The sequence below is a fragment of the Botryllus schlosseri genome, chromosome 16, assembly GCF_051294905.1.
Source record: "Botryllus schlosseri isolate E-star chromosome 16, Bs_hap1, whole genome shotgun sequence".
Classification (NCBI taxonomy): domain Eukaryota; kingdom Metazoa; phylum Chordata; class Ascidiacea; order Stolidobranchia; family Styelidae; genus Botryllus; species Botryllus schlosseri.
The window spans coordinates 10,812,932-10,821,831 of NC_137251.1; the positions used below are offsets into that span (position 1 = coordinate 10,812,932).

General features: G+C 41.7%; 1 pseudogene; it reads left to right on the forward strand.

Annotated features, from left to right (window-relative positions):
• Positions 1-777: 777 nt before the first annotated feature.
• Positions 778-5,089, forward strand: LOC145458415 (putative helicase mov-10-B.1; annotated as a pseudogene).
• Positions 5,090-8,900: the final 3,811 nt, after the last annotated feature.

The following is an 8,900-nucleotide window of genomic DNA, read 5'->3' on the forward strand; positions in this document are numbered from 1 at the left end:
TACACAAACAGTAGATTATACAGTGCGGGTTTATAGGTGTATCTTGAATATTACGGAGGAAATTTCAGCGGGCGAGTAGGGACTCGTAAGAAGGACCAAATCGTATGCCGTGTTGTACAATCTCCTCATATCGATCAATGAAACTAAATACCGCAGTATCGAATTCCTGCGACCTCAAATATCAATATTGCCGACTTGGTTCACAGAGAATGTCATATTATGTTTACTTTGCAGATCGCAGTCTAAGAAAGTACATGGCGTAGGTTTATTTGCATTGCGAAATGCATATGAATGATGTAATTCAAACTGAGACAGCACGGAGTCTGGCACGCGCACTGGCATCCTGCCAGGAAATTACAGAAGCTACAAGCATTCTCTGCTTTACGATATATCTGCAATGGTATAGCAAGCAAAATATATTTCATAAAAATATAGTACACATCCTTCCCCTAAACTATTTCGTATGCAGTTTTCAATGAGATTTGTGCATAAATAACCCTGCATTGATAACGCTAACAGTCAGTCGCGAAAATAACACTTATTGGCCTACTCAGGGCTCGACGTTGTTACGTTTTGTGGTATCCGTTATAGGTATCCGCTTGGTCGACATGAATTTGGCTACATGCTGTACAATTCGAAATCATACATATAAAGCAGATATCATGTAACAATTTATGAAGAAATGAAAATAATGTCGAAATTTGGTATCTAGTTCACCATGTTCAGCTCCTGAGGGCTAATGCGGTGTAGTCATCAAAAGACTGAATGGTATTTTAGTATTCTGATAGGTGATAAAGCCAGCATATATTGGCCAGTGCCTTTGGAGAAACGCATCACAGTCACGAGTTGGAATCGTGGCTGGGGGCGTCAAATTTAAAGAGAGTGACGCATGGCAGAGTGAGGACCGTGTAACGCACACCCACATGTGTGTTCGAATTTCAAAATCCAAAAATAGAAATCCTCATCCTCGCTTAAAACCGTGCCCATGTGACAAAGAATATTTCGAATTGTTCAAGCAAACGACGGAAATACCCCGGTACGAGAACTAGCGCTCAACCTGCAATCGTTAGGTGTAACTCTCTACACGCGAGCTGCATATATAGCGTTGAGAGAGCGAGCTTAATCGAGGCATTCCGATCTTCCGTTGACAATGAAATTATTACTTGATTGAACCGAACACGGGAGTTTAGTTGGTATTCACGCGGCAGCGATGGCGGATCTATTACAGCAAGTTAACAGAGACTTCAGGATATATTTGTCGCAAAGCGGTAACAGCGTCAATGTGGCATGGCGGCGTACTGTCCTTCGTGAAAGGTATCTGTCGTTCAAGGAACACAGGCAGGGTGCGAAGCTTTCTTTTGGAGCGTTTCTTTACAAAGGTTCCCGCACGAAACCGCCATTAGTACGGTGTAACAAGTCTACAGTTCGCCTTTTGCTGGCATCTCAGCGTCAAGCGAATCGTCTTATGCCAAGTGTATCTGCAGAAGATGGAAAACCGCTAAGAAGTAGAACAAAACCTAGTCAACGTGCCACACCAATTATCCATAAGGCACGGAAAAAAATTGGTTTATCCCCAACAAACCAAAATTTAGTCGTAAATCAGGGTTCGGCTAAAATGTTTCATACTACTGGCTCTGCTTCAAGAAAAGGAGATGAATCAACAACTCCTAAACCATCAGCCGGAATCCGCGTCGAAAGACGCATCACGAAACATAAAGGTTTGGATTCGGTGAGAAGCCTGGTTCAAAATCACACGCATTCTGCTCAAAGATCCACCGAACGACAAGAACAATTGCATACTGTGCCTGTACTGTACTGTGCACAGGCACGACCGAGTCCACAAAGCAAGTCTGTTGGAAATGCACAAATTCACAAGGATGAAGAACAAAACTCTCCTCGAAAGACTCGCGCAGCTAGACAAGGCAACGGCACTAATCGACAGAAACCTCGATCTGCACGCCAAAGCAAAAATGTTGTGGAAGGGATTAGACCGAAATTTATGTCCGGTGGATGGAAAGTTACTGTGCCCCTACCAAACTACTCTGTACCGGCTGAAATAGAAATGAAGCACTTAGCCAGAAGCCTAAAACGTACAGAAATGCTTTTGCAAGAGTTGTCGGTAGATACTTACGTGGAAAAATTTCATTTGCTCCTTTACATTGAAGAGCTCCGGTACAATACCGAGATTGAAAGCTACACTATGACGTCGGCGTCTATGCAGAAGAAACCGCACAGCAAATTGCTGCGCTTGAATGTTCCCGGATTGGCCGAAAATAGACCGTCATTGCTCGTCGGCGACCGCGTTTATGCCGTAAAATTGGACAGCAGCGGCGATGAATATGGAGATGAATATGAAGGTTATGTTCATTGCATTGAGCAGCAGCACGTTGGCCTGGGGCTCAATGATAAACTTTTCAAGTCTTTTCAGAATAACATGAAATTCAGTGTTAGATTCACGTTCAATCGACGGCCGCTGCGACTAATGCATAGGGCTTTGGATGACTTGGGAAGTTCCCGTTTATGCGAAATGCTTTTTCCGAAGAACTTTCCCAAACCGTATACTCCCAAAAAGAAACTGATAATGAGGGCGAGACACATCGAATCCAACAAAGAACAACGGACAGCAGTGGAAAATATCGTGTTAGGGAACACGCCTCCTATTTACGTTATTTTTGGTCCGCCCGGAACTGGAAAAACTGTGACGATGGTGGAATCGATATATCAAACACACAAGGAGCATAATTACAACATACTCGTCTGTGCCTTGTGTAACAACGCATGTGACATGCTGGCATCGAAGTTAACAAAGTATATTGACAAGAATAAAATGATCAGATTGTACGCGGCCTCGCGAAGTTGGAGCAGCGTACCGAAGGACATCAAGGAAGGCAACACCAATTTCATAGATGGAGAGATCTACATGCCGCCAGCCGAAGAACTGCTGAATTACCGGGTGATTGTTTGCACTTTCGTAACGGCCGGGCGCATTGCTTCGATGGGAGTACCCAAAGACCACTTCAAACGTATCTTCATCGACGAGTCGGGTCAGGCATTCGAACCCGAATGCTTGGTCGCCGTGTCTAAGATTTTAGCGAAAGACGGTAAGCTAATTTTAGCAGGCGATCCTAAGCAACTCGGTCCAATCGTGAGATCACCACTGGCAATAAGACACGGCCTTCAAATATCTTTGTTGCAGAGATTGATGGACACCTGTCACATTTATCGAAAGAATGAAGCGACAGGCCAGTATAATCCGCAGTGCGTAACGAAATTGGTGAACAATTACCGTTCTCACGAAACCATCCTCAAGATATCCAATCAGCATTTTTACGACGGTGATTTGAGGGTATGCGCGGATGAACTAAAACGAACGAGAATGTGCAGTTGGGATGGGCTGTCAAATCCCAATTTTCCTATCATCTTTCACGGCATTGAAGGGAAGCAGACGCGTGACGAATCAAGTCCGTCTTACTACAACCCGGATGAAGTTAAAGTCGTGAAAGGCTACGTTGACAAGCTAATGGCGGTGCAGAAAGGTAATCATAAATTGCAAAGTCCAGCTGATATCGGCATCGTCACTCCGTACCGCAAACAGTGTGAGAAAATCAGGAGATCTGTTCAAAAATATCCAGGCATCGACGTAGGCAGTGTGGAGGTATTTCAAGGCCAGGAGCGGCCTGTGATTATCATCAGCACCGTGCGGAGCAGTAAAGAAGGCCTGTCAGACGACGCGAAACATCATTAGGGTTTTCTGTGTGATCCCAAGAGATTCAACGTAGCGTTGACCAGAGCGCAAGGCCTGTTGATAATTGTCGGAAATCCTCGACTTCTGAGCCTCGATAAATATTGGAAATCTTTACTTGTTTACTGCATGGAAAACAAGTCGTATCGCGGCGCAAAGTTCACCAGTGCGGACTTTAGAGGCGCCAGCGATATGGAGGAGATAGAACGGTTGTTCAGTAAAATGGAAATCGATCCTGCGGTTGAATTCGAAAACGATGATGATTTCACAGCTCCATTCTGGAGGACTGAGCATTAGACAACTTAGTGTTCAGCAATCATAACTTTGGACGGTCGTGTCCACGATCAGAATTTAATGCTAACATTTTTACCGCGATCCAGCCTAATATAGTAGCGTAGTACTCTATTGACTATAACTGAAGCATAGTAACCTAGCAATACCAACCTACCAATACTACGTAGTTCATAACAGACTCATTATTACCTGCGACTATAGTTACATGACACGTACGGGAGCAGCAGCACACCTGGCCCTGGTTGATATTGGATCCGTGATATTTTCTGAAAATTTTCATGCCGTACTTTTTATGACGCGAAGTTGGCGACATGCTTGACGTTTTATATTCCATTTCTTGTCAATACCATGACTTTGTACTGTTGCAACAGAAGTTGTTATTTTAAAAAATCTATTTAAACGGACATTGCCGTTGTCTAAAACATGGTTTTAATGTTTTTTTATTAGCCATGGCGTCACGAATCCTTCATTGTGACGTCAAAGTGGAATGACATTAACAGTTTAAAATATAAGGGAAATATGGCTCCTTTGTCGAAAAAGGATTACGAATGCGGTCTTGAACGGATCGAAAAATGTCTTTAACTAGGTCTACATTGTAGTGCAGCATTTTTACGATCGGCGGTCATCATCATCTAAAGATCCACTACACACCAATGATCTATAACTATACGTCTTATTAACTGTTGAACCGACGACGATTTCGAGGGTTCTGACGTGCACGTCGACTACATCGGGTGTAAATTGCCGTAAGCACATGCTACCTATTTATTCGAAAGTAATTAAACAATTAGAGCATAATTATAGAACTGATGAAAACAAAAGAATTTTGTTCGATTTAGAGAGACGTTTTTGGAAAGACTTTTAAAACAAACCCTAGTTGCAACGATTTTTATTGCGTCTTGTGCGGCGGCCGTACACGGTGGATTTTCATGGGACGATTCGTGTGACTGTATATTTTCGTGTTGTTTTTTACTTCAATGATGATCCTAAGCTGTATTTCGAGATTAATTTGAGTTTTCGAATAAAGTTACGACATTCCGTGTAAATTCCAAATCCTGGTTTGGTTAGATTGTGTTCAAATGAAAGCCCTTATACAGTGCAGGAAGTGACTGGTATGCACCATCACAAAATGGTGCTGTTCGAGTGTGCAAACTCATTTTAATTGTGAATTGCCAATAGCCTACTTATCATACATGGGGTGATTATACTTCATGGATGTGATCAATCTTACTCTTGACCACATTTGACCTAGCCTATGCAAATTAGGTGTTTTCCAATATTAGAGTTGTACTACTTATCTTCATTTCTGGTTGGTACTTTTTTACCTTAAAAACTGATAAATTTTTCATGAAAAAACTTCTGGCCCCATGAAGAGTTCCAGTAGTTACATTACGCAGTACACCATGTAACTAAAATTTAGTTGAGCCGATATTTTGATATTTCCTATACTATATTCCTTGGTAAAACATGTTTCTGGCATTTGTTTGCCTCAAGAGTCGTTTAATAATGTCATTTTAAGCTTTTTTAACTGCCCGCACCATGTTTCTCAAGCTCCTTTATCGAATTTCCTATTAACTGTGACGTCGCATTGATCCATCATTCAATTCATAATAGTTGGTTGTTAGCAACAATCATCTTCTCAGTCTCAGTTAGTCAGTATTGACTACAGCAAGCAAGATCAAATTCCTTTTCGTGTTGTTCTGATTGTGGATCTAGTTAGTATAATCTCACCATCAATGTCAACATCACAAATGTAATCTGCCTGCTGGCTGATTTTAATATATCTGTGGTCTGTCTATCAGTTTGAAACAAGTTAGACGTAAAATATAGATAGAAGTAAGGTTTTTATGCTTATTAACTTTACTTTGGCATGAAGATTGGGGACAAAGATAAAAACTGGGCATTTCATGTTATCTGCAATACATCCAGATGAAATATGAGCCGATGTCCAAAGGGAGAGCGGCATTCAATGTCATTTGTTATTAAAGGAGCTGAAGGGAAATTAGAAACCTTATAGATGACTGTTATTTCTGGTTGACATTCCAAGGTTCAGAATAACTAAAAATGACATCTACTCTTGAGCACCTGTTCCGTATTGCAGTAAATTTTCACTGCCCAAACTATCCGACAAAAAAGCTCCAAAAGACTCGACAGAGCTTAAGGATACAGAAACTGACTCTGATGACGACTTCAACATCTCCCATATAGCTATAAATCCAAAATCACACAATCGTAACCAGGGTTGTAACCAAGTTACAAGGCTCCGAGTCACAAGTCAATGTCACTTATAGTTTTGACTCGAGTCAAGTCGAGTCATTTTCAATTCACCACCGAGTCAAGTCCGAGTCCAAGTCATCAAGCAGAGGGTCGAGTCCGAGTCATGGTATTATGACTTGAGTCCGAGTCCAAGTCATTATGTTGACTGCTCAGTGCTCAGTTCCTAGATAAAGTCTTGTTAAGCCCACTTGTTATAACTTTGTTTGGTGATATCGAATGGTTCCCATTTATAATATACTAATTTTCCTCACTTTTAGTAGTTTCTGATCGCATTTTCAAGTACCAGTAGCAATAGGTGAAATCCCAATAGGGTGGTTAATTTACTATTCTTCAAAATTACAATGAAATGTAGGTCTTGGTCATCTGATTCTAGAGTCATATGACTTGGTTCGAGTCATGCGCAATGATCGAGTCCAAGTCGAGTCAATACACAGATTACTCGAGTCGAGTCGAGTCGAGTCGAGTCATTTCAGTATTTTGAAAAAATTGACTCGAGTCAAGTCGAGTCATTAGAACATCGTGACTCGAGTCGGACTCGAGTCATTACAACCCTGTTCGTAACCAACACGAACTTGATCATTTCGTCAGGAATCAATAAATTAAATGCGGAAATTCCGACTCCAAGGTTGAAACTAGGGAACGAAGTCCTTCGTCGAGAAAAGTGAACGAACGATTTTCACGGTATTCCGTAATACCAGCAGATTTCTCAGTTTATAGACTCAAATCATGCATACAAAACCAGTTGTTTCATTTGAATGTTTATGATTCACAATGAGCAGACCATGGGCCGTCTACAACGGCAGGTCTATGCAGTAGGCTACAAGCTGTTAAATGTCAATTGATAGGTTCACCGCCAGTGCAAAGTCTACGGTACAAACGAAATGCAGGTTGCAAAAATGTTTCAACTTTGTAAAATTTGTTAACATGTTTTGACCTAACGCTACAATTTCTGACATTAAAAAATCGCCCTAGTGATAAGAAACATTTCGCCAACTGAATCAGCTACCATGTTGGATTTATTTATTTGTAAATCTGACTACAAAAGCGTCAATGCCTCACTGACGAAGAACATCATCCCACGTCACTGCATCTAATGCAGCTATAGATTACTGATACACAAAATGAACATCGCAAGTGTGCAGCAAGAGAGTGGTAAAAGAACAAATACATTACCATATGACTTTCGCACAGAGCGAAAACATTATAATTAGTATTTAGTGGAAATCAGCGTGATTTGCAATAATGAGATACCATTTCAGAAATGCGAGGATTTGCCTTTGAAAGTACCACCGCATTGTTGGGTCGAAGCGCAACAGCGTGATACCAATTGCTCATTTACAAATGAACTTATAAATATGGCAGACAGAATTCGCATTGCAGAAGGACGGGCTTTCGATTTTGAATCCCGTGCGTACGGCACTGCACGCGACATATATAACACCAGTCCACCACAATAGTAATATTTCGACTGCTGATCTGGCCTAATTGCCTGCTACCAATGATGGCAAAGACGGATGTGTCATCGCAAAAGATATGTATGTGTCAGCGTGTGCCTCGACCTACAGCGAATCACCGAGACTGACTCAGAGAACTCGTGTGGTTCCTGCGAGAACGGTTAAGCTTGAAGAACCACCGGTCGATTCGCAACGTGCGACTAATTCATTGAGCAATGCCAAGCAAAACCGATCCTTGTGAACGGATAATTAGTAGCGAAGTTGGAAAATCGGAGTGATTCTCCTATCACAGGGGTTCTCAACTTCCCTCGTTTAACGGGCCGCATTTTAACAGCAAAAGACGCCGCGGTGGAACGCAGAACATTATCATCATGTACTTATGGGCTACTAATAAATTTAGGCTACTACAGCCTATTTACCAGCATTATACGGGAATTTAGTACATTTTTATGCATTTTAAAGCAATAATGGACAGCGTTCGCAAGTTTGCAGTTGCAGTTTTTTTGTGAGAATATCCATCTTCCAGCGGTGCAAGTAAATCCCTTCATGGAGCGTGCATTGCATTCGGTGCCAAGATGGTATATGCACCTTCAAACCCCTTCACCAGAGAATCAAAATCTCTGTTTTAATGCCTGAATGAGCAAGTATAAAATTAAGGTAACTTTTTCGTTACAGAGGCCATTGTCACTTTGAGATCTCAGTGATATCAAAAGAAGTCTAGCGGTTCAGGGTCATTTCTAAGCAAACCAATCAACCCTTCTGCCTTTCCTTCCACGACTGGAGCCCTGCACTTATAGTTACAGAAGTCAGCTATGTCAAGTTGATGTTTTTCACATATTATCCCATCCCCACGTTTGCCCCGTCAGCAATTCCTCTGGAAATATGTCCAGTCTGATAAAACACACCTGGATAATTACCTATGCAATATGTGACAAGTCGGTGGATTCGTCCAATGCTAGGCTAAAGTAGTCTACGTGACGACCTGTTTCAGAACATGCGATAAAAGATCGACCGACACTGCTGGTACTCTTCTGGTGACGGTTGAATCAGACAACTGTAGCTTCGAAATTTGTCAGGTGATGTTGGCCTTGCTGCTAAGCTCCGGAAATAGCGAATATTTGCATAGTATGTTA